Below are 27,712 nucleotides of genomic sequence, written 5' to 3'. Positions count from 1 at the left end.
GTAAAATTCCTCTTCATGTACAGCTTTCTAACAAACTACTGAAGGTTTTGGGCCAAAAGTGACTGGTATTTGGAACTGTTCATAATTCCCGCCATCTTGACTAAAGCCCCAGTTCAGGCTGAAGAAAAGCAACCCCAAAACATGATACTGCCACCACCATGCTTCACCATGGGAATGGTGTTCTTTTGGTGATGCAAAGTGTTGTTTTTGTGCCAAACGTATTTTTTGGAATTGTGGCCAGAAAGTTCAACGTTGGTCTCATCAGACCATAACACATTTTCCCACATGCTTTTGGGAGACTTGATGTATTGTTTTGCAAATTTTAGCTGGGCCTGGATGTTTTTCTGTGTAAAAAAAGGCTTCCGTCTTGCAACCCTACCCCATAGTCCAGACATATGGAGAATACGGGAGATTGCTGTCACATGTAGTACACAACCAGTACTTGCAAGAAATTCCTTCAGCTCCTTCAGTGTTACTCTAGGTCTCTTGGCTGCTTCCCTGACCAGTTTTCATCTTGTCTTTTCATCAGTTTTGGAGGGACGTCCAGTTCTTTGCAACGTCACTGTTGTCCCATATTTTCTCCACTTTTTGATGACTGTCTTCACTGCGTTCCATGGTATAGCCAATGCTGTGGAAATTTGTTTGTACCGTTCTCTTGACTGATACCTTTCAACAATGAGATCCCTTTGATGCTTTGTAAGCTCTCTGCGAACCATGGCTTTTGCTGTAGCAGGCAACCGAGTAAATATCAGGAAAATCCTACTAGGACGGTTGAACTTTATTTGGGGTTAATGCCAGGAAAATCCTACTAGGACAGCTGAACTTTATTTGGGGTTAATCAGAGTCTCTTTAATTGATGGCAGGTGTGTACCCAAGAAGACTGAATGCTGTAATTAAATCACAAGGTGCTTCAACAAAGTATTAGTTTAAGGGTGTGCACACTTAAGCTGTTAGCTTATTGTACATTTTTTATTTTTTATATTTTTTACCCTCTGTACCTGCTAATGTAGGGGATTCTGCCCGACTTAGTATCTCTGAGGTTACGCCAACTCAGAAAAAAAAGAGGAAACAACCTGATGCACTTTTCTTTGTCACTGCAGCCTCAGACATAGTACATTGGGGCACAGGGGGGTGCCCCCCTGCAAAAATATCAAAACTATATTTGCTGAGTTAGTGACACTGCCATGGTTTACCATGCAGTAGTATAACTGTCTAGACTAGACTGTGAGTTGTGAAATCAAAGCACGGCTATGGCTGGTCAAAGGGGGGTGTGGACAGCTTCCCTAAACACAAGGTATCAGGGGCACATAATCAGCACTGTAGAAAATGTGCCAGTTGATTCATGCAGCTAGTCTTTGCAATCACTTAAGCAGCAACCGAGTTCCTTCATTCAGTGGTGCAACTCATGTTATGGAGTACGAGTGCTGATCGGTCCATGATTTTAAAGACTGATTGCAGTGTGTGTGTGTGTGTGTGTGTGTGTGTGTGTGTGTGTGTGTGTGTGTGTGTGTGTGTGTGTGTGTGTGTGTGTGTGTGTGTGTGTGTGTTATGTGTGTAGTGTGTTGGTGGGTGTGTATTAGTAGCAAAGATTGCTTTGCTTATAGGACTTTCTGTATCCAACTCTGGGAAGTTTTTTTCTCTTTTGTCCTTAACACCTGAGGACTTTTTTATGAAGGACGATTGGGTGAATACTAATCAGGGTATCATGCTTGATGCCAGCTGACGTAGATACAGCTCTGGGTAAAAGTCAGTAGGTTATAATACACTCCAGGCAACATTTCTGGACGTCTTCTACACAGAATCAAAGATCCCATCACCAATCATGTTACACAAATATTAATATATAGGCATGTTCTTGACTTACAGTAACAGACTGTAGTGTTATCAATTCACAAACGTGGCTGGGTCTCACATCAGACCCAAACAATTTTAGGTCCTTCAGCATCACCAGTATTCTATATACATATTATCACAGACATATGAAATTACTCAGAGGACTTATTTCTGATAGATATGGAACAGTACAGGGTATGCCTTTTGAATCTTGTGGATTTCTTTGAAAAGGTAACAGCAGCACCTGATGAAGGTCTCACAGTACATACTGATTATCTTGACCATACTAAAAACTGTAACACTATCCCGTATAAGGGAAGAACGGAAAATGATAATCATTACATTTTTTAAGCAACAGAATACAACAAGCCAATATGGGGGTTACCTCTCCTTCTCAACAAGAGTCACCAGTGGTGCCTCATTGGGCTTTGTAATGGGGACACTTCTTTTGGGCTATTTTTATCTGAGAACAAAATGACAGTAAATAATTACTTAAGTAAAATATGCTGAAGTTATCCAAGATGGTCTACAAAAACTAAACACCTAGTGATGAAGTTTTGATCTTACCTTTAATGCCAGGAAATGTAGGATTAATAGATCAGGCAAAAAGGATATAAATTATAACAAAATAAATGGCCAAATCATAAAAAAGATATTGTCATGAAAAAAATCGTGTCTATATTATATGAAGGAAAGTTCATAATATTGAATGCTACAATACTCAAGAGCTGATTCTCTGTCTTGGTCTAATTATTTAATTTGCTGTGCACATTAATTCCAGTGTTCAAATTACATATTTATTTAAGGTACTATAAATGATGAGTATCTGTTAGTAACTACTAGACATTATACTCTAAAACTCGCATTTCAGTGCTTTACAAGTGGATTGTGGGTAGTATGTACCATTCATATATGCCCCAGGTTTCTTTCATGGTAAACTGCTGCAACATGACTGACTACAAAAGCAAAAACTCAGTGAAACCTGTTTATTACTTGGTCAACTATTATACAACAAAATCTTATCTTACAAAAGAAGACTTTTCTTCCCTTGGAAGCTTGAAATGTGAGAGACCATTAGACCATTTAGAAGGTATTTCATCATGGGTCTTTTTTTTTGTGCCTTCATAAAATCATTACAGTCTGCTCCTTCCAGTTTCTCTGGCACAGCAGAAAATCTCAGTTTTTCCTCTGTGCACTCTGCCCTCTAACTCTTCCATTATTTGAAACAACTCTTGTTATGCAGTCTTACACTCGGCCAGCCTTTTCCTCATTTTGACCTCTGATTTTTGCAGTTTTATCAGTTCATCTGATTAGCTTTTAAAGCTTCTTCCATTTTATTCTGTCCCTTTTCTTATTTGAGTTTATATGCCCTATCGATGTTTTATTAATTTTAATCATATCTGACTAAAATAAGCATATTTCATTTATTTTTCCTTTAAATTACTGAAAGCAATCTCTTGTAACAAAGGTGGAGCTTGAACTGCTATTTTCTGAACAGCTACAGTATTCTATCCAGTCAGTGTTTTCTCTTCACCTTTTCTAGTTGATTTTTTTTCAAGCCATGAAAGTTTATTCTTTGCTGACATCCAGGCAGTGTACTTACTAGCCACTAACTGAATTTTACTAAAACTAGCAGAATTATTGGGACTTCCAAGATGGCTGCACATGAAGTAAAAGCTTAATTCTAGCTCTCCCAGTGTGAAAACAGAAACTGGGCAGAGAAAGCCTCTAGACCTGTATTTATGGCCAAGTTTCGGTAACTGGCTAGTAAATGCACTGCCTGGATGCCAGAAAAAAAAAAAAGAAAGAAATACAGAGGACCTGAAAGAAAATCAGCTACAAGACATGGACTGGAAAATGTGCTGTAGCTGTTCAGCAAAAAGCAGTGCAAGCTACAGATAAGATTTCCAGTAGCCTAGAGGAAAGTATTAGACATCTGGAGTGTTTCTCCCTGGGCCTCCGCTGAAAAGTGGCTTTGCTCCAAGTTGGACTTTCTCGGTTAACAAATGTTAAATAAATAAATTAGACAACTGCACACAGACCTGGTTAAAATAAACAAAATACTGACGGAGTATATCAACTCAAACAACAAAAGGCTGGAGAAAATGGAAGAAGCTTTAAACAGATATTCAGATGAGATGGTAAAACTGCAAAAATCAGAGGTCGAAATGAGGAAAAGGCTGGCTGAATGTGAGACTTCCCAAGAAGAAATACTTAAAAAAGAATAGAATTAGAGGACAGAGCATATAGGGAAAACCTGAGATTTTCTGCTGTACCAGAGAAGCTGGAAGGAACAGACTGTATTAATTTTATAAAAGCACAAATAAGTAACTGGACTGGTATTCCACAGCAGGAATTGTTAACTGAAAGGGTATATTGTGCATATGCTTCAAACTTGGCTATGAGAAAGCAACCTAGACCTTTAATAGCAAAGATGCATCCTACCAGCAGAAAGAGTTCTTTCTGACTAAACTGTAGCAGAAGGACAAAGTACTAAAAGTGGGACATAGCAGAGTGTTCGTGGAGAATGATTACTCATTGCACACTGGTAAAAGAGGAGTAAATGTAATCCAATATTTAGGGAATGTCAAGAAGCAGGCATGGGATTCAAACTGCTGTACCCAGCTATCTTCAAAATATTCTTCCCTGTAGGGACAAAATAATTTTTTGATGAAATACATGCTAAGGAGGAAATACAAAAGTTTGTCCAACAAAAGTGAGCTGTGAAACAGAAAGAGATTCTGCTTCTTGTTCTTCTGGAAATGAAGACCACAGAGAGACTGTGCCAGTGAACATATTTCCAATGTTTCAACAGAAAATGCTTGAGAGAAGGAAAAAACACAAGAGTTGACTAGAAGAATCAAGAGTAAATTGGAAATGAAGCAGAGACAGGATCTGGGAGATGGAGATGAACAGGAATAAAACCAATAACTTGGAAATTGAAAATGTGGGGTTAAAAAGCAATAATTATATTTGTGAAACATGACAGAACAAGAAAATCTGGAAATATTGGACTTTTTGGACTTTGTTAAATTTGTAGGGGACTCTAAATCATATGAACTACTTCATGTCATTAATGTTTGGAAACTACTTAGAAGAGAGGAAGAAGGTGGATAAAGTTAACTGGAAGTAAAATAAAAAATTGTTAACAGCACTTTTTTGTGATGCATGTTTTTCTTTGCATGCTATACAGTAAAGGTTTCTCATTTATTTTTAAGTGTAATGGGGATGCTAATGTAAACAGGTGCACCTGTTTCTTTTTCTTTTCTTCTTTCTCCCTTCTTCTCTCCTTCTCTTTGTTCAGTTTTAAGAAATGTAGGCATTGCAATGTAAAAAGAAGAAGAAGAAGAAAAGTCTGGTTAAAAGAACATGACAAAATAAAATTAGTGTGCTTTTTCTCATCCTTGCATAGGGGAATGACTGGATTAGGACCCTTAGTTTGATCTAGTAACACGTTTTAAGAGAAAGCAAGTAAATGAAAAATAATATTGAATATTATAAGTTTTTTTTCTAGTAAATAAATGTATGCTAAGCAGCAATTCTGTATCTGGTCCTCTTGTCCAAGAGAATATCTGATAAAAAATGGCTAGGAGACAATGTTCTCTGAAAGTATTCAAGTGTTTTCCTAGCTGTGAGAGCTATAAAGATAATACAAAAACAGACAGCACTTAGTAGATGCACAGGCTGCACCATGCATCTTAGCATGGATAACCTTTCATTTAGATTATCTCAAGTCTATGAGTGTGGTTGTCTGAGGGTAAAACTTCAATATTTGAAGATGTACATAGTTTAATGTGTTATTATTAAGTTAATAGGTTTTAGGGAGTATTTGGTCTGTTTTTTTGAGGACTTTCAATAAAACAAATAGGTTTGCAAGATGTGACATAGACCCAAATGGATATGATAACAACTGCATAAAAGATCAGCCTGCCAAACATTGCAGGCATGTAACACAAAAACTGGAAATAAGACATTTAACAAAAAAGCTGTTATACATAAAAGGTGGGAATAATAACTTCTTAATACAATGATGCTTTCTGTAAGGTCTTTATATGACAATGGTCTCACAGATAAATACAAAAAAGAAAGAGTAGTGAACTATATCAAAAATGTAGAGTGCAAATAGTTATGCTATGAGACACACTTGGAAAAAAATTAACATGTGAACTTGGTAAAGAAAGGTTTTCAGGATGGTTATTCAGCAGAATACCTGGGGAAAAGGAAAACAGGGGAACTTATATTAACTGCAAGAGAAGCTCCAATAGTGATAGAAGAGGATAGAAAATATAGTAATGGTAGATTTGTAGTACTAAGGGGCTACTGGCAAGGAAGGAGGATTATTTATTTATTTAACATTTGTTTATCGGGAAATTCTGACTTGAAACAAATCCAATTTTCAGCGGAGGCCTGAGGAGAAATGCTCCATACCCATGTCTTTTGAAACGTGGGAGAAAACCCACACAAACACAGGGAGGACATGCAGACTCTTTACAGAAGGCACCCAGCCAAGAATCGAACCAGATAATCTCTTGCTGTGAGGTGACAACGCTACTGCTGCACCACTGCCCCACAGGATTACATTGGCATGTATTTATATTTCACCTAAAACTGCTATAATGGAGTTTAAAAAAATTCTGGGAGAAATAAACAGCTATCAGCAAGGAGTATTACTTATAGGTGGGAACTGGAAGTTGATTTGCAACAGTGAAAATGTGTCTGGGGGGCCCAAAAGGGAAAATATAACAAAGGAGGGTAGATTTGTGAAGAAATTTATGAAAACATTTGGTATGGAAGATGTGAATCCAGTGCTAATAAGGAGTGAATTTACAAATTATTCCCCAAGATACAAAAACTGGGCTAGGCTAGTCAAAATTCACAGGAACGTTTGCATTTTATTGAATGTCTTGATGTACACCAAATAACTATTTCAGATCATGCGCCAATAACTAAAATAAAACATGGGGGTAATGAAATAAAATTGAGACACTGGCATTTTCTCACCTATCGGTTGAAAAGGCAGGAATTTAAGGAATGGGTAGTGGAAATTATTCAGGAGCTACTAGAGAAGATAGACATTTCTTCTGAAAATACAGCTAAGGAGTGGGATAAAATTAAGGTGGAGTTTAAAAATAGGGTGGAAATAAAAGAAAGGGAGATATGTCTAAGAAGGAACAAGAATTATTCAGAGGATCTGACAAATGTTAAATTATTGCAGAACAGGGGGAATCTCGCAGAACGAGAAGAGGAGCAACTGCAGAATGCTAAACAAAAAAATAAGAGATTACCTCAATAATATGCATGAGTTAGAAAGATTACTGTTAAGCAACTGTTTTTGATAATAACTCTCAAGCACAAAAACTTTTAGAACAACATCTCAGGCAACAGAAGGTAGAAAGGGCTGTCACCAAGCTTAGGAAGCCTATAACAAAAAAGATAACAAAATATCCTAAATATTTCAGAAATTTTATGAAAGTCTGTGTAAAGCAGAGAAATATGGAAATCAAGTAAAGGTAGAAATGGAAATGTTTATGGAAGAATTAAATATGCCAAGGTTAGAGGTAGATGAGGCTAAATAACTACCAGGATAGGAGGAGCTGAAATACCTAAAGAGGTTAAAGATCCATCAGAACCAGCTTCATATAGGCCCATTTCAATACTAAACCATGATATTAAAGTTCTTACATCGATAATGGCTAAAAGAATGGCAAATGTAATGCCAAAATTCATAGCTATGGAGCAATGTGGTTTTGTGGAGGGGAGTCAAACATTTGATAACATTAACAGAAAACTGATGATACAGAGGGAAGCAGAATGTATAACATACCACTATTGTTGGTAGGTCTTGCTGCAGGGAAATCATTTGACAGAGTAAGCTGGGACTTTATAAGCAAGGCAATAGAAGGATTTGCATTCCCGTATAAAATTATAAGGTTGATTAGGAGGATATATGAGGGATCAGAGGTAAAAAAAAGTGGGTGGGTTCCTCACTAATAATTTCTGCTTGAGCAGAGGAGCCAGGCAGGGGTGTCCTCTTTCCCTTTTGTTATTTGTACTATATTTAGAACCATTGGCAAAGAAAATAAGGGACTCAGAAATTCAAGGATATAATTGGTATGGCAGTGAAGAAAAGTTGGCTCTGTTTGCAGATTATATTATTTTATACCTGACAAAACCAGAAAATGACATTACAGTGTTTGTGGAACATTTTGAGACAGTTTCAAATACTTTCAGAATACAAAATGAATGAAGCTAAAGCAAAGGCAATAGTGGTAAATTATGTACCCACACACAAATTGGTTCAGCAATATCGATATTTATGGGGACATGATAAAATTAAGTATTTAGGAGAATGGATTAAAATGACTCTGATGTGGCAGATAAGGATATGTGGGAAGAGACTAAACAAAAGAAAATACAAAAACTAAGAAATTGGAAGCTCCCTTATGTGGATATGGATAGTAAGATACTAGCAGTTGAAATCTTTTTAGTCCTTTTATTCTTATACACAGGTCAGGCATCTTTTTATCAACCAGAATAGAAGTTGTGAATAGCAATTAATAAAGACCTGAAGGATTTTATCTGGGAGGGGAAGATAGCAAGAGTCAAGTGGGACAGATTGATTCTTCCAACAGAACAAGGCAGATTGGGATTACCCAATTTGAAGTGGTATATCTGAACTACACAGTTAAGGCTCCTATAGATAGCACAAGCAGAAATATATAATTCAAATTGAAAAGAGATGCTGATGAAACAGGGGGAAGCTCAAGAAACAAGGATAGACTGGGATTTTGGATGCAGACCTTTAAGGAGCATAACAATAATCATACAGAACATTACAGTCATAAAGTAGCAGAGTATTCTGAGAACTAAGCCAACATGGGAATGGAGAAAGTTGATTCTGCCTATAGGGATGACTGCAATTAGGGATACATGCAATAGGCAAGAGGGGTGTGGAATTTATTGGGGAAAACTGGCAAAGGAACCAAGGTATTGTGAGCAAACAACTAGAGAGGGAAATGTAATAGAATGGGAAGATGCCAAGAATTTATTTGGACTGCAGGTTAGAGATTGACTTCCCTATTAAGGATTGATATTAGAGTATAGGCAAAGAAAAATAAATGGGTGGGGGGTCCTAAACTAAAGACCAGCACTGGTAGAGTTTTTAGTAGAATCTAGAACAGAAGCTGACATTAAAAAAGGAATAATTAGTACAGGATATAAAATATTGTATGATAACTATAAGAATCAATCAGAGGAGGTTAGAAAGGCATGGCAAGAGAGATTGGATAATCAATTCACAAAGAAACAATGGGGGGATATATATATGTCCCCCACATACGTATGTAACAAAATCTAGATTTAAGATTTTGCTTGGAAATGTTTACATAGAAATTTTTATACCCCAAGTAGACTCCAGAGAATTTTTCCTCAGGTAGACAGAAATGCTGGAGGTGTGATGGGGAAGAAAGAGGTAACTGAGAACATATTTTCTGGGAGTATAAGGAGTTGGCAGACTTTAAAAATTTCCTGTAAGCTACTCTATCAGAGATACTGGGTGAGTAAATTGGTGTAACTAAGGAAATTATTTTTTTCGCTATGATACAGAATCAGAATTGCCTAGACATAGTAAGGCCTTGGTGAGTCTAATTATGGTGGCTGCCAAAAAAGCAATTACTAGAAAATGGAAATCAAAGGCTAAACAAACTTTCCTAGAAGTAGTGAATACAGTAACAGACATAAAACAAATGGAATTGTGATCTTTAGAAAACAGTAGGAGCAAATTACATAGGAAAAAATGGGAATTGTGGGAACAATACATGCAGAGGAGGAACAGGGTTTAAAATAAGGCAGGATGTGAATGAGCTATGTAATGTTTGACAATGAATGGATAGATTATAAGTGATGTATAATGTTTGCAACTAAAATTATGTCAATATGGTTTGTTTTCATTTATATAAATGTATGATTGCCTGTGTCATACGTGACAATTTAATAAAGATGTTTCTTGTTTAAATAAAGAATACCATCAGTTCTTTGAGACTTCCCCCTTGATTGATTATATATCACCATTTTTATCTCAACTCCCCCTATCTTAGCTATTAATTCTTGAGCATCATCCTCCTTTAACCTTCACATAATTAAGTCTTCCATAATTATTTTCATTTGTGTCTTTTCTTGTTTTCCCCATTCCTCTCTTTTATACGGCATTTCATAGAATTTTCGAAATATCTCTAATACCTCTATAGAGTCACTTGTTATTTTTCTTGTTAAGGGATGTCCCATGTTTGGCATCACCCCTTTCTGTTTTCTGTTACCTAAATCATTGTGCTAATAGTTTTTGTGCTCTGGGGATTTTATCAAAAAATACTTGCTCAACAGCAACCTTTCTAAACTCGTGCATATTATCTCTTATTTTCCCATTAACACCAAACAATTGCTTCATTGCTTGTATTTATGTTCTGTAAAATTTCTCTTTGTCTGCAATACTTTAGCCTTTTATAACCCCTTTAAATAATTCCTATTGCTTCTTTCCAAGATATCTTTCTGTCTTATTTCTACCATATTTTAAATTCCATTTTCATTTTATCATAGCTATCTCTTCCACAGAAATATATATCTTCTCTAGTAACTCTTGAATCATTTCCACTACCCATTCATTTTACTTCTGTCTTTTTAACAAATAAGTAAGAAAGTACCAGTGGCTAATTTTTACTTGACTATCCTGGATCTGTATCTTAGTCTTTATTGGTGCATAATCTGAAATAGTTATTAGATGTGTTTCAAAGCTTTCAATTATGTCCTTTGCTGCTGTGAACTATAATTTCTATCCAGTCTAATCTAGTTGTTGTACCTTGGAAAATATAATGTGTAATTTTTTTCTGGGTTCCTGCTAGAAAGTCTACATCTTCCATTCCAAATAGTCTAATGTATTTCATCAGAAATCTGTCCTCTTTTGTAATACTTCTCCTTTTGGTCCCCAACATATATACTTACTATTGCAGATTAGGTTCCAGCCACCACCCATATATATAATATTCCTTGCTGAAAGCTAATTGCCTTTCCTATAATTCTCTTGGGCTTATTAATATCACTTTTAGGTAGAATATAAATACTTGCCAGTATAATCCCCCCTCCTTCCCTGCCAATACCCCACCGCCATTATTGCCACATATCTACCATGATTCATAGGTTCATAGGTGAATGTTAGGCCAACTGCCTTGAAGGGCCATTGTAAGCCTAGCCAATAAACCAAGGTAAGACTCAAACACTGTTCCGTTTGCCTATGAGGCAAAGCTTTAACCATTATGCCAAACCTCTCTCCTTCTTTCTTTTCCTTGTCTGTCATTATTGGAGCACCTCTCACAGTCAGTATTATTACTCCCTGTCCCTGATACTCTGCTGAATATCTATTCTGAAATATCTTATTTGCAAAATTCACATATACATTTCTACCCACGTGTATCATCTGTGACATTGCACTTCCTAATTTAATTCAGTACTCTTTACTTCTTGTCCATACCTATAATCCCTTTCACATTCCATGATATAATTGATAAAGCAGCCAGACTGATAAAAAGATACTACTTTCACATATTCTGCATGACAGTTTTTTGAATATATGTTTTCAACTTGCAACCTTCATGCATGTATTATAGTTCAGAATGCTGATCTAACATGTAGTAGTAACTTCTTCTTGCTGTTTGAACCTATATCACATTTTTCCAGACTTTTTGCTTTAATAAAAATAATCAAGAAACAAAAACCATGTACGTTTTCATTTTAATCCTCACAACCCCTTTAATTTACAAACACAAAAAAATACACTTTGCAAAAAGGGAAGTTACCCCTCCATATGGCACAGTTGCCCCAAATGAACAGCTGCAACCACAGGCTTTACCTATTCTAAAGTTAGGTTTAATTATTAATGCAGAGCATGTTTGTGCCAGTGTTCCCTCTTGCACCAATACTATCCATTCCTGTCCCATCCCCATTCCCTTTCCAAATGAGGAAAAACACTTGCAAGCTCTCAGAAAACTGATTTTACTTTTACAAAAAAGTGTACTGGTTACCCTTAAAAGAATAACCTAGATTGCACACTGCTGTGTTTTATACTGAAGTGCTGAATATTATCATGAATGCATTTACTTGCAAAATGTTCTCTTTAATGTTTGAGACTTTTATTTTCAATGAACTGCTTACCAGTTCCCTTTAAGTACTAATTGCACTGCCTCTTATACAAATGCCTCAGAGTTTATGGTTCAGTCATTTCCTGATTAACTGCCTGCACCTTTAGACAGACCAGATCCAGCTGCAGAGCTTTGAGTTACATCTTCAGCCCCTTCATTATCCCTCTAAATATTGACAACGTTGGATTGTGTTTTACAGTCCTCATACCAATTTAACACAGTCCAGAAACATCCATATGTAGGGTTGGTACTAGGCTATCAACCCTAGGGCTTGTACAAGCCTAGCCATAACAATTCTCTGGCTATTTCTTCCCACAGTATTTACTTCCCTGGACCCCTGTCTAGCAGGGCACCTGACATGATCCCTGGGGGAATTTCCTATCTCTCATACAATCATCAAGGTTCCTTTTGAAGAGGGCCAAAGAGGGCTCTGCTTGACATGTATGGGCAGTCTATTCCAGAGTCTGGGAAGACTCTGGGTCAGGAACATATCCCTCCAACATGTTTTGTTCATTGTGATGACAAGGTTTAGATCCCTGGAGTGTGTGTCTCTGAGGGACTGGGATTTCTTGTAAGTGGAGCATGTCCAACAGCCCTGGGTTTGACATGGCCTTGCATGTTAAGCAGAGATCTCCTCTGAGTAGACGATATGCGACAGAGTATAGGTGGAGTTTTTTTTAGACGGTCAGCATAGGGCATCTGTTTTAGGCCTGTGATTCCTTTAGTGAGGTATTTCTGCAGCCTTTCCAGTTGTTGCAGATGTCTTGAGAGGTACATACCAAATGGAGCGTTGTATTCTATAATGGGTCTAATGAGGGATGAGTACAGTGGGACAATGACCTCCTTTTTTCTGGATAAAAAGCCCTTAGTGATGAGGTGTGCCACATAGAAGGATTTCCTGACTGTTGTGGCGATGGGGTTATCAAAGGTGAGACCACTGTCCCCCTGTGTCCCTAAGTCTCTTATAATACTTTCGGGTTTTAGTGTACTGCCACCTATGTGGTAATTCACGGGTACATGTTTTTTCCCAAAGGGGATAACTATACATTTCTTGGCATTGAGCTTGAGCCCATGGCTCTGACACCAAGCATCTGTTTCTGTAAGGCCCTTCTGTAGAATATCCACATCATTTGCGGATTCAATAATGGCTCCCAGTTTGTAGTCATCTGCGAACTTTGTTAGCCAGAGTCCCTTAGTGTTGGCCTGTACTTCAGAGAAGTAGATGCCAAACAATAGCAATCTCAGGACTGAACCCTGAGGTACACCACTTGTCACTTGTCTGGAGCTGGATTTGAAGTCGGCTACTTTTACAGTGTGGGTTCTGTCAGTAAGCCAGTTGGCAACCCATCGAGTGACGTAGGGATTAATGCCCAGCTTAGTAAGTTTATCTATGATTCTAGAATGGGGGATGGTGTTGAAGGCCTTGGCAAGATCCAGATAGGCTGTGTGGACCACCTTACCCTTGTCCACGGCTCTGGCGTCTGATTCGAAGAAGTCAATCAGGTTCAGGAGACAAGATCGGCCCTTCACAAACCCAAACTGCATGGGGTCTACTGTTTGAAGGTTGCCAATGTCTTTGTTTATAAGTTCCATGATAATACGTTCCATGGCCTTGCAGATCAGGCTCGTCAGACTGATGGGGCGGTAGGTACCGGGATCCAAGGTGGATCCTCCCTTGTGGAGAGGGATAACTGTAGTTTTGTGCCACTCAGTGGGCACAAAGCCTGAGGTGAGGCTATGATTAAACATGACACTTAAGTGAGGTGCCAGTTCATTTTGTAGCTCATGTAGTACACAGCCTGGGATGTTGTCTGGTCCCATGGATGCTGTATTCTTAGCTTTGGAGAGTGCATTTTTTACCTGTGTGGCCGTTATTACCAGAATTTGACAATCTTTCGGTATTGAGATGGGCCCTTTAGGGGGGTGAAAGGGGGGTGAAGTTTGCACTGAATTGATCTGCCAGAATATTGTCAATATCCTTGGGATCAGTATATTTAATGCCATTCTGTTGTAGCTCAGAGCAGATCTGAGCATTTCCATTTGGATTCTTGACACAGCTATAGAATGCCTTGTGGTTGTCTTTGGAATCGTTGGCAATTTTATTTTCGTAACTAGCTTTGGAGGATTTTATGAGGGATTTTAACTTCTTACTGAGGCTGGTAAGGGAGTTTTTTGCATCCTGGGATTTTCCTCTTTTCTGCAACAGTTTCTTCCTTTTGTTGTAAAGTTTGTTTATGGCAAGGGACCACCAGATTGGCTTCCTTTTTTTGGAGGAGACTGTCTTGGTTCTATTGGGGATGGCACAATTCATGCATGAATGGATGTGCTCGTACAGTGCCTTAGTGTAGGATTCAGCAGTCGAACTTTCAGTTTCCGTCTGCATGGGTGTCATGAAGTTTGTCACTTCTGACTTGAGTAGCATGAAGTTGGCTTTGGAGAAGTTTTTTTATGAAGGTTTCCTTACTGGGGGGTGGGGGTGGGATGTGGATGTCAAGGATGATTAGCTTATGGTCAGACCTGACCAATGAGGAGGTGACCATAGGTGTGGAGCATCGATTTACCATATTGGTAATGACCAGGTCTAGGATATTAAAGCCCCTGGTGGGACTAAGGATTACTTGATCCAAGGCATTGGAATTTATGAATTCCAAGAACCGTTGGGCAAAGGTGTTGGTACACAAGTAGTTTTCCCAGTTAATGGCAGGGTAGTTGAAATCACCCAGTATTAGGGTGTTTGGTTTATCTTAATATTCTCCAGTATGTTTAGAAAGGTGTAGTAAGAATTTTGGGGCATGGTGGGGGATCTGTAGCAAGCTACAGTTTGGATTGCAGTCTTACCTAGTGTTAGTTGCACCTGGAGGATTTCAGACACATTGTGTTGGGCTACTAGCCTGGTGTTGTGAATATCCTTGGTGAATATAGACACTCCTCCACCTTTAGTGTTTCAGTCCTGGTTTGGTGGCTGAAAAGTGTGGTAAGAGTTGTAGCCTGGTATTGCAGGGGTGCTCTCTGCAGCCTTAAAGCAGGTCTCAGTTACAGCACAGATATCAATGTTCTCCCTTTTTAGGAGTGCCTCAAGAGAGTGCATTTTGAGGTTTAGACTTCTAGCATTGAGTAGCATTACCTTCAGATTTTGCATGCTTGTACTTGTTACGGTGGTGGTTTTGTTCTTTGAACTTTGCCTAAAAAAGGCACTATGGGGTCTCAAGAGCCTTAGCCAGTAACCTGAATCCCAGGGCTGACAGGTGCAGACCATCTCTGGCAAAGCATTGTGGTCTGTCGATCATGTCATTCCAGGCAGACAGATACTGGATCCCCTTTGAATGACATCAGAAGCTTAGCCAATTGTTGAAGTCAATCATTTTGTCCTTAAACTGTGGTATCATTCTGGGCAAAGACAGGATGCTACTCAGGGCTAGGGTCATACCTGCCTGGGCCACATGATCCGAGAGCTCTTCCATGCCTCTTTTCATGTAGTCCAAGGAGGTACATCTCAAGTCATTCACTCTAATATGGACAATGACAGAGTCATATTTGTACTTGTTGTGGAGTGACTTGAGTGCATGCATTATGTGGCAGATCCTGGCACCTGACAAGCAGCTGACTGTAATTTTCTCCTTGTTCAGTCTGGTGAGTGGGACATCAGTGTGTCTGACTATAGAGTCACCTATGATTAAAGTGTTGGGTACATTGTCTTGCCTTAGGGGCTGTTGTTGGATGGCACACTGGTGTTGTGAGCTATGTGACTCTTTGGTTGTGATTGGTGTTTGTTTGCATTTCAGCTTCGGAGTTCCTTGTTGCTTGGGCAGGTTAATGTTAAGGACCTCCACATATGTGGGTTTAGTGTTGCTATGTGTGGGTGTTGGTGGTGTGGGTTTAGAAGGGCTATGTGTTGCTTGAAGTGTAGTGCAGGTGTTAACCTTCTCCTATTGACTGTCTAGCACAATCTTGGGTATAGAGAGCTTTGCTTCCAGTTTGCCTATGTAAGTGCATCTCTTGCAGGTTGTAGTGTTGGCTGGTAGGAGGAGAGGGTTGTCTGTGAACATGAGGTAATTGCTGCATTGCCCCAGTATGCCCAGATTCACCAGATGAACAGGAGAAATCACTGTCCCTTGGACATGCCTGGTTTGGTGCTTTTTTTTTTGTAAAGTACAAGAGCTGTTTTCCCTTACCTTAGCAAGTTACTTTGCAATTATAGGCTGTTTAGTGCCTACGATTAATCTCTCTGTACTAACAAGAAGAGTTGGGTGCTTGTATCAGTTTAAGACTTCCTAGTGCTTTCCAGCAGGTATTAAAGCAAGTGCTAGTCACAGGGATGCTTAAAGGTAAGATGAAAAAAAAGGTTTATTCTGAACACTGCAGTGTGCACTAGAGGAGTTAGATGTGAAAGTAGGTAACTTAAGTTTTACCTGTCTAAAAAGTTAAGTTTTAGTAGAGAGTCACTATTTTTAAAACAGCAAGATAAATTGAAAGGGGGTGGTCACTTTTGTATTCTAGTACTATGGAATACAGTAGGATGGCCAATAAATTTAAATAGTTGAAGGGGAGTGATTTCAAAAAATTATAATTTTGTGCTTACTCACACAAGCCTGTAAAAACAGACAGGAAATGAGATATTTGGTCAAATTAACATAAGGGGAAGGCAACTTGAAAGACAGTGGTGTTTAAGAACACTACAGTAACCATGTTGGAGGGTGGGAAAAAATGTCTGCGTGACTCACAAGAGACAACACTGTGGTCTCTTTTCAAGTTTTAATATGCAGTTAAAAGCAGAATACAAGTAAAACACACGGTAAATAAAAACAAATCACATTATTCAAAATAGAAAAAGGCAATAAAGTGATGCAACAAATAAAAAGCAAACTAACCTTTCCCTCACAGCAAAGTGTAGCAGAGTCTGAGTGAGCCTTTCTAGTAAAGCTCTGAAATGTTTTATTTTACCCCTTAAATAGAATGTTTAGTTCCTAGCTCCACCCTCTCAGTTCACAGATGATTAACCTTAACTGACCTGTTCTATTGACCTGTACTAATTTCTGCCTGACTCACAAGAGACAGAGCTGTGGTCTCTTTTCAAGTTTTAATATGCAGTTAAACACAGAATACAAGTAAAACACAAGGCAAATAAAACAAATCACAGTATTCAAAATAGAAAAAGGCAATAAAGTAATGCAACTATTCTTTCCCTCACAGCAAAGTGTAGCAGAGTCTGGGTGAGCAAAGATCCAATCTTTTTAGTCACTTCTTGCTGAAATGCAGTTCTCATTTCCAAACTACATAATATGGAAATAATTTACATTGTCCATTTGTTTCCTCCTTTTACATTATTGTTGGACTTCTTTCTCATCATCTCATCTATCAGTCTTTAGTTCAGGTCCAATGTATTCCTGATTTTTCTAGTCAGCTCCTAGGTCTTTTTTGCTCCTCAATCATTTTCCTTTGGAACAATAGAAAATGTGTTGCTGGCAAGTTCTGTCTACGAGTTTTGTTATTCTCAGAGGAATGAGAAAGAATCCCCTTCAACTTGCTGGCCCACTCTTTGCTGGGTAAACTCTTTTATTTCTTCTCTAGCCTGTTCTGCATCCAAAAATGTCTTTGATCCTCCAGGAAAATATTCTGAAACAACTGGATATATCAACTTGAATCTCACATCTGCCACTCAACATCCTCTGATTTCAAGAATAAACTTGCTTCTCTTCTGCCTTCTGTACACCAGATAATCATTTTCTACAAATACTCTGGTGTCCTCAATTGTTATTACCTTTTCATCTGCCACAATTTTGTCTGGAGAAGCTCTTTCTGATGGTTTGACTGCATATTTATTGTTATAGGTTCTGGCTTCTTTCTCATGACCAGCTTAGGAGCATACACATGGTGTGACCTTTCATTTAACAAATCCTGCTGTGAAATATCTGTCCAGTTGCTTACTTGTACATTCATAAAATTAATGTAGTCTATTCCTTCCAGTTGTTCTGGTTGAGCAGAAAATCTCTGGTTTTATCTATATACACTGTCTTATATCTCTAGTTTTTTGAAACAGTTATTTTTCTGAAGCCTCACATTTAGCTAGTCTTTCCTTCATTTCAGCTTCTGATTTCTGGAGTTTTATAAACTCAACTGAATGACTACTTAAAGCTTCTTTCTGTTCTTTCCAGCCTTTTGTCATTTGACTTTATATATTCCTCCAGTTGCTCACTTATTTTAAACACCATTTGATTTATTTTTTCCTCTAAATGACGATAGCCATCTCCTTCACAAAAGCTAAATACTGAACTCATTTTTGCTGAACAGCTACAAGTCTCTTTTTCCCTTTTGTGGTTGATTTTCTCTTACTGTCTTCAAATTACTTCTTTGCAGACATCTAGGCAGTACAGTGACCAGGCAATAAATGAATTTTACCCAAATTGTCAACTTCTGAGTCACCCACCTGTGGCTGAGGCAAATTGCTAGCCTGCTGTGGTGGCAAAGGCTATTTATTTAATTTTTTTCTTTTTGTGGCTGGAAGAAAGATCCATGGGACTGGTAGTCTGTTCCATAGTTATCCAAAAATGTTGCCTCCTTCCCACGGAAGACAAGCAGTAATTGCCAGTAAACATTACCACTCCGCAAAAGTTACATTTTTGACAGAAAATCTTTGATGTTTCTGATAAAATGTGTTGTTATATAGCAAATATAAAGCAAAAATGTGGACATTCTGCATAAATCTGGACACTTGACAGGCATGCAACTACTGATAAAAAAGATAAGAAGCTTACATATAAACATTTACCTGCAATACACCAATGTGCCAAAATGTGAAAGTACTGTCTTTTTTCTTTTTATCACATGGGTAAAGCCGTGTTACTTAACCAGGTGAGTGTCATGCTTGTAAACATGATAAAGGTGATAGCCTTACAGATTTACAGCTTTGGTTGTTACTACTGCCTGACACGGGTATCATGACAAAGTTAAATTTTAGACTTATGAACTAGTTTTAAAAGATTGTTTCATCTGCTCTTTGCTTCAAAGACTGTGATCAGTTTATTCTGTTACAGATTTTTGTAAACAGACAATTTTAATATATCACTGTGAGTTTGTGCTATTAATGTTAGAGGTTTGAATTCAAGAGTTAAGTATTATGCTTTTAGAATCTATAAGTACTCCCTTGAAGTAGACATGTTTTTACAGGAATTGAACATAGCCACACAACATTCTTGGTGTGCCAGAATGCAGTTAGGTAATGTTAATCACAGCTTAGGCTCTTCCAAGAGTTGTGTTTTCACCTGTTTAGAATGTAGAGTGAATGGAAAGGTAATGAATACAATCAATGATAATGAAGGTCAGCGATTCCTGGTTGTTACTGCAGATGCTGTTCCCAGCAGGTCCCATTCTGTTATGCAATGTTTATGGCCTCATTACAGATTCTTTAGTATTCATTTTGGAATTGTTAAAAACTTTGTAAGAAAGAACTAATGCTAATACCTTCATAATTATTGGGTTGGCTACAGTGTTGTACTGGATTTAGTATTAGACATGAATATTCCAGGTTCAGTCACCTGTTACAGCTCAAAGCCTCCTCTAGATAAAATTATCTGATCAAAGACTATTGATATTGGTTGTTTGCTTTCTGGTGATAGCACTGACTATACTTACATTTCTAATAATGTTTTTTTCTTAAAGTAGAATAGATTACTGATTAGTATCCAAAAACTTACCTCCTCATATTACATAGATTTTGAGACTACCTTGTGCTCTTTCAGACCATCAGGTAATCATACTAGACTTGGACCTCAATTCTACTCCTTCTAGTAGTGAAACAACTAATCAATGGCAGATTAATCCCCTGATATTAGAAGATCATTCTGTCCCATATTCATTCTGAAGAGAAACATTGCTTAGCTTTACACCCTTTGGATAACATGCTAAGATTAACTTGGTGGGAATCCTTCAAAAGAGAACTCAGAGGTATATGCTCTTCAACAAAGGCTAGATACCTAGGAATACCTTATAAAATGAGTCATGTTTTGACAGATAAGGTATGTATTTTGTGGGAAGAGTGCAAAAAATGTAAATTTAAAATTAAGATGTTTTGAAACAATACAAGTCAGACAATACAGATTTGGTGCTTACTAATGGATTCAAAGCAAATCTTTATTTAAAAGGCAGCACTTCAAGCCTGGGTGCAGGGCTTCATAACTCAGGCCACACTTGGCCATTGTTGACAAATTCAGGAGGTTAGGTACAACTCCTTATGTCACCCGATGGACAACCAACTGGCTCACAGACAGAACCCAGGAAGTTAGACTTGGGGAGTCCACCTCTACAAAGAGGGCAGTCACAAGTGGAGTCTCTCAGGGATCGGTCCTGGGACCACTCTTTTTAGGTATTTACTTCTCTGAAATCAACCACTCTTTTTGGGTATTTACTTCTCTGAAGTCAAGGCCTATGTCAGTGGCCTCTGGCTGACTAAATTTGTAGATGCTTTCAAATTTGGAGCTGTCATTGAATCCCCTACCAACATAAATGTTCTCCAGGAAGGGCTGACACAAACAACTGTTGTCAGAGCCATGGACTAAAACTAAATGCCAAGAAATGCATAATAGTATCCTTCAGGAACCCCTGGTAACTATCATATGATAACACACCCCTAAGAGTTGGCCCAGTAGTTAGGGACTTGGGGACACACACAGACAGTAATCTAGCCTTTGACCATCATGTGTGTACAGTAGTGATGAAATCATTCTATGTTGTGCAACTTATAAACAAAGGTATGGTATCTAGGTCCAAGGAAGTCATTGTTACACTGTATCCGACATTCATCAGACCTATCATTGAGTACAGTGCTCCCTTTGGTATGTACCTAACCAGGCATAGCCAACAATTGGAATGTTCACAGCAGTTCCTCACTAAAAGAACATAAGGCTTAAGTAACATGTCCTATGCAGACCACCTCAAGCCCCTATCACTGTATTCTGTTTCTTACAGGCTGTCAAGGGGAGATCTATGCCTGGCATACAAGGCATTGTCAGACCCCACTCTGATAGACCTCCTGTATATCCACAAAATAAACAGCACCAGAATTACCTATTCTAAAGACTTAAACCTTACCTGTGATATAAATAGGACCTGCTGGAGAGACAGGTATGTATTCCAGTGACTACCCCTTCTCTGGAACAGGCTCTCCATCTATGTGAAGTAGAGTTCCCCCAACCTAATTCAAGTGTAACTTGGCAGTTGAATGGGGAACAGGAAATTCATCCCTGGTTTGTGTTAAAGTTATACTCCACTATTCAGGTAGTCTGTACCTTTATTCAATGAAGACACTGAGACAGTTCTGCTGTTACGACATTCATTTACTGCATATGAGGTTTACATCTAGCTTAATAATGAAAGGTATATACATCAAAAACGTACTTCAGCTTACGGTTTTAGGTCTGCAAGAATAGAATAATCAAAGTCTCTGATACAAAAGAAAAAGTCCCAATCTTTATAGTATTTTTTCTGCCTGCATCAGCAGTTTAGAGAATTTGCCAGAATAATAAGTCTTTCCTTTCAAGCTGGTCTGCTGACAGTTTGTTTTCCATATTTTAAGCATTCTGTTGCTGGAGAATAATTCCTTTCATCCTTGGCCTATCTTTGCGTGTCATGTTGACGAGGCACAGCTGCATACAAGAGTTCGTCTTGACCTGCTTATAAATAATTTTACAAAGCTGCATAGTTTATAAGAAATAAAATATTTTATTTCTGATTCTTATTAACAATGAATGCCAAGCTATATGTTTTGCCAAATTAAGTAACTGAGTTCAAGATGAGTACACTCTACAAACTGAAATGCAGAACATTTATTTCACATTTTCAGATAAATACACAGAAATCCATTTTAACCTGTTCTTTACTCTCACAATTCCAACTTTTTTATTTAAAAAGCGGAAAATGACTGTTCCTTTTCAATTTTTTCTTTAATGGTACACATTGAAACCTTTTCCAGTTTATTCAGGTTAACCATCGTGATTTGCTGAACTCTATAAGTTTTTTGCAAATGACAACTTATGTAGCAATTCCAGATAGTATGACTATAATGCCTAGCACTACTAATACAGGATGTATCAACCAATTTAACAGATTTTTTCCTGATTTTGACCAACCAGTAAAGATATCCCACCAGTTGTGAGCAATGTCTTTTTTGGTCTTTTCAGTCAAACTAAGTAGTTTATCTTTTCCAATGATGCTTAATGCCTCATAATACAGAATACTTTTATTTCTTTATTGCAAATACTCTCTGAGAATTTTAGTACTGTTTATTATGTTTTTAAATTATCCAAGGATACAGATATATTGGGAAGCTGTATTAAGTCATAATTCCAGTTCTTGGAAATATTCACTTCTATGGGTTCAGTAAAAGCATAGCTCTTATTATTCCATTTAAGGAAATCAACATGTGATAAACATCCTACAAAAGGTCATTTTAAATTATGACCTAAGTCTTGATCTGTAAACAGACAAATATACTGAGGAGCCACTTCTATAAACATTTGAAAAGAAGAAGGCATAATAGTCCATTTACACAAATTAACAGAATGTTGCAGTAAGCATGGTTCATAGACAGGCGAATGCCGTCAACAAATTAGTCCATTTTGAGTCTGTGTACAATACTCGATTTTATGTGTTTTATAGGTTCATAGGTTCATACTAGGCTATCTGCCCGAGGGCATTTACAAGCCTAGCCCATAGTTTTGTGGCTTACGCCACCCCTTTAGTATGGGGAACTATACCCATTATTTTGCTGTGCCTCTGTTGAGCAGTGACACTGAGGTAATCCCTGGGGTATATCTGCGATCTCCCATCCATTGGTCAAGATTTCTCTTGAACAAGGCCAGCGAGGTGCTCTGCCTCACATATACCGGGATTTTATTCCACAGCATATTTTTCCTCTCATATCTATATAATTACCTTCAAATTGTGGCAACCAATACTCATACCCTTCTGGTATGAGAAATATCATACGTAACACAGTAAATTGACACATAATAGTTGTATCAGTAACATTATAATGCATAAACTTTCCTGTACAATATTGTGGAGTACAGTATGTTACTTCAGTAAATAACCTAATCCAATCGGTATTATGTATCGATTTGTTAAACAATTGTTGCCAAACATTTTCATTTTGTAACATAAATTCAGTTTGTACTCTATTTCTCTGAATTTCCACATACAAAGATTGCATAGTGCAGTTTGTTCAGTTTGCAAAAATTGTCTTATTACCATCAAATTTCAACTGATGTAGCTGCATAGCATCATAATTGTCAAAAATTGCTGCTGATAATTTATATTGTACAGGTGTGTCTTCTATATTTCTGGATTCCAAGATGCTTGTAAATGCACAATCTGCGAGATATCTTCCCGGCTACTTTTAATTGATTAGTCAGAATTTCAATGTCAGCTGCATTAATAGCTCCCATGCCTGTACCTAGGCTTCCTAGCAGAGTATCATACCATGCCCTTTTATATCGGCACCTGCCTGTGTCTGGGCATGTGATGTTAAAATGTACTACAACCTTTTGATACTGTCTGCCTACCTTTTTACAGGTAGAAGGGATTTTAACCAAATGGTCTGTATGAACAGAGGTAGGTTTACCTGTTAATATTGATAGAACATATGCCCAATGTATGCGGCCTGTAATGACTGTGACATTAATACATATTACAGAAACTCCAGTAGTAAAATTTAGTTGTACTTTCATATTATTGGGAGGAATATTAATTCCCTGTACAGGATGATTACCACACTTCTTTACATAGGTGAACATTAGCCGTCGTATTGATGGTGGATATCTCTTTGCATTTTTTCCTTTCCCTAAATAAAATATAGGAAATTGACAACATTTAATTGAAACTTTGGAATTAAGTTCAAGGGTTACTTTAGGACTATTTGGTTGAACGTAATGATGACCCTCAACAGTGGACCAAAAGGTAACATTGCTGGAAAACTAGCATTATATGGACAAGTGAAGTTGTCCTGCTGTCTTTGCCCACAAGAGCTATTTACCTGTGATGAACATCCATCCCAACTTAGGTCTACAGTATTATTGTTATTGTTTATTTTCCAAACTTGCATTTCTCTTGTTTGACACCCTACCCCAAGGGCTCCAGTGAGTACAGTCAGTACGGTAACAAACAGAATCTTCATTATGTACAATAATATAACCTTTCCACGTAAGTGGTATTAATCTGAAAAGTTGTTTTGATAGATGCTTTTTCAACTGTTTCAGACTTGGCATTTGCCATGAGTCTACAAAAAAAACTCCAAAAAACATGAAGTCACTTAATGACTTTCAACTAATCTTTATGAGCAAGAATTATTTTGTTCTTTGTCTTTCCTTCAACTTTGTACACTAGAGGTCCTTACTGAGCAATTATTTCAAAAGGTCCTTGCCAATTACTATCCCACGGACCATCCGTCTGGAACATCTTGATCAATGCCTGTGTCCCAGAGGGAAGGTTTTCTTCTGGCATAACAGGATCCTTTGACCATAATTTGAATGCTTGCATTTCTGATAGGCTTTGACACAATTTAGAAATATCTTTTAACCATTGTTGATGCCGTGCAATTTCTAATAATGGTCTGTTTGTACAAACAGTAAGATCAAATGGCAATTGTACAGGCATTTTTCTACCTGGCATGACTTCAAAAGGTGAGATCCCTCTTTTACTGTGTGGAGTTGCTCTGACACCAAGCAAGATTCCAGGCAAATGTTTTACCCAATTTATGCCCTTTTTCAAGCAGGCTTTCTTAAGGCGTTCCTTAAGAGTCCTGTTAATTCTTTCAGCTATCCCATTAGACTGGGGATGGTAAGGAATATGAAATTGTTGCTGGATACCAAGCAAATCACACAAAGCTTTCATCAGTTTACTGACAAATTGTGGTCCGTTATCAGATTCGATAACTCGTGGTCATCCCAATTGACAAAAAATGTTTTTCCATAAGGCTTCTGCTGTAGCCTTCGCTGTCATTGTTTTTGTAGGAATTGCTTCTACCCATTTTGAAAAAACATCAACTACCACTAGAAGGTACCTGTACCCAACTTTAGCTAGGGGTAATGGGCCTGCAAAGTTAATTTGGATGGCATACCAAGGTCCATCCGCTAGAGTTACCCTTAGTAACTGCGTTTTCTTTCAATTGAGCATTAACCTATAAGCATATTAAGCATTCAGCATGCATTAAATCGCAGATTTTCTTTAACTTTGGATGCCAGTACTTGTTCTTTACAATGGACCATAACTTTTGTGTACCCAAATGCCCCAATACCTGATGATTAAATTTCACTAACTGTCATGCCTGTTGGTACAGTATATAAGGAAGACTAGAACCATCTTCAAAACATTTTGCATAATATTGCCCTGGATTTTCTCCTACGAGAGTACATTTTTCTAACTGTTTATGCAGTCCAAACTTAGTTTGGATCTACAGCAAATCATGTTGCAAATTCTGAACTGAAAATATCTGTATGGCATGTACTGCAGTGGTTTTATCTGGTACACTAGAAAGGTGTTCTGAAGGATACAATTGCATTTTTTCTTTTGCTGCCTTTTTTGCCATCTGATCAGCATAGTTATTTAACTGAAAATTTTCATTTGTAGCTTTCTGATGAGCTTTTACTTTTAAGATACTGTAGCAACCAACAAAGGATTGACTACAAACCAAATTCCAAATAGTCTGTAACACAGAAGTGTGCTTGAGTGGTTTTCCCATGTTATCAACAAATCCTCTCCTTGCCCATGCAGACATATGCAGCCACAGAGTATTAACTATGTATGCACTGTCTGAAAAAATATTGGCAAGTGGAAAATGCTGTAACACATAAAGAACTGCTTCCAGTTCAGCTCGCTGAGCAGACATATGTCCCGGCAACTGAATCAGAGTCGGCTGTCCCATAGAAGGGTTTTCTGGTACTACTGCAAATCCAGTCCAATATCGTCCATTGTCTCAAAATCGAGCACCATCAACAAAGATGGATGGCCTGTCTTCCTGAAAATCAGGAGACAGAATAGGCTTTTCTGGATTTGAAATGTGCCTAATGCATTTGTGTCATTTTCCTTCATATCCCATGAAGTTAGATAAGTAATACTTATCTCCTGCCTTTATTGTAACTTGCTTGACACTAAATAATGCCAACCATTTTGCAAACACTGCTTGACTGACATCATCAATCAGTTTATTTAGCTGAGTCTCATTTACCAAAGCCTGTATGGCATAATGTGGTGTCTGTACTATAATGTCTTTAGAGAAAGCTGTTAGGTATTCAGTTTGTCTTAAACCCCAATAAATGGCCAAAGGTTGCTGAATGCACAGGTGGTATCCCCTCTCAACATGTGTCATCTTCCTACTAAAAAATGTAATGGGGTGTAAAGTATTTTCCATTCTAGTATCAGAGCCCTGAGGCCACTCCTGTAAAAGCACAACAGAGAGTGTGTTGGATCCAGCTGCTGCCTGTAACACAAAGGGACGTGTTAGACTTGGAACTACTAATTCTGTATCCTTGGCTAATGCTGCCTTTAAATCATAAAAAGCTGTATTTGCCTTTGGCCCCCACTCCAGAAAGGGTAATTCTTTCTGGCTAGAAAGCATGTCATACAGAGGAGCTGCCATGCTGGCATAATCCTCTATAAATTCCCGATTGTAATTCATGATACCCAGAAATTCGTGCAAATCCGGAATGGTAACCGGTTTATCCATTTGCAAGATTCCTTGCACCCTCTCTGAACAAGGAGTATGCCCAGAGGGACATAAAATAGTACCTAGAAATTTTACTTCAGGTGACATGAATTGTACCTTTTCACTTTTAACCTTAAACCCTCCCTCCTGCAGTGTTTGAAGGACCTGTGTCACTTTAGCTAAATGCTGTTCTTTTGTTTCAGACTGTATTAGTATGTCATCGATGTAATGCAAAACAGAATCATCAGATTCTGGACCTTGTAGTATTCATCCAACTATTTGGTGAAATATAACCGGACTGTTTTGAAATCCCTCTGGTAACCGCGTCATGATATACTGTTCATTTTGAAATGTAAAGGCAAACCTTTGCCAATCTTTTTCCTGCAGTGGTACTGCAAAGAAACCATTAGCTAAGTCTATGACCATAAACTACTGACTTTGTGGTATTATTCTTGCTGCTAGATCTGGGATGCCTGGAATAAGATGAGCCTGGGAAGTCATGAATTGGTTCACTTTTCGTAAATCAATAACCAATCGGTAAGTGCCATCTTTCTTTTTAACTGGCCATATGGGTGAATTTGTAGGGCTATTTCCCATTTGAATTATTCCCACATCAAGCCATCATCGTATGCAATTTTGCATGTCTGTCTCTGCTTCCTTTGAGATCGGATACTTTTTTTGAAATGGTGGAATAAATTCTTCATCACTACCTACAGAAACTGCTTCCTGTAGCTTCCCGAAAGAATTCAAAACAAATTCAACGAATAAATCCACAAAAATGAGTGTAGAGGAGGCAGACCACTTCTTAAAACCACCAAGCACATTTTTTATTTAATAAACAATAAAATATATAAGCGCTTTCATCTCAATATTCCAAAATTACACAGACTTCATCAGATACAAATTTTAAAACAGCCCAGTTTGTTTTACACCCTGTAAGGATGACATCATATCCTGAAACAGACTTAAAAAGTTTAAAGCAACAGTATGTCCTAAAACA

Source organism: Protopterus annectens, chromosome 1.part1 (assembly GCF_019279795.1).
Source record: "Protopterus annectens isolate FY-2018-M chromosome 1.part1, PAN1.0, whole genome shotgun sequence".
Classification (NCBI taxonomy): domain Eukaryota; kingdom Metazoa; phylum Chordata; order Ceratodontiformes; family Protopteridae; genus Protopterus; species Protopterus annectens.
The sequence above is the reverse complement of the archived record's forward strand: the minus strand, read 5'-3'. Positions refer to the sequence as shown.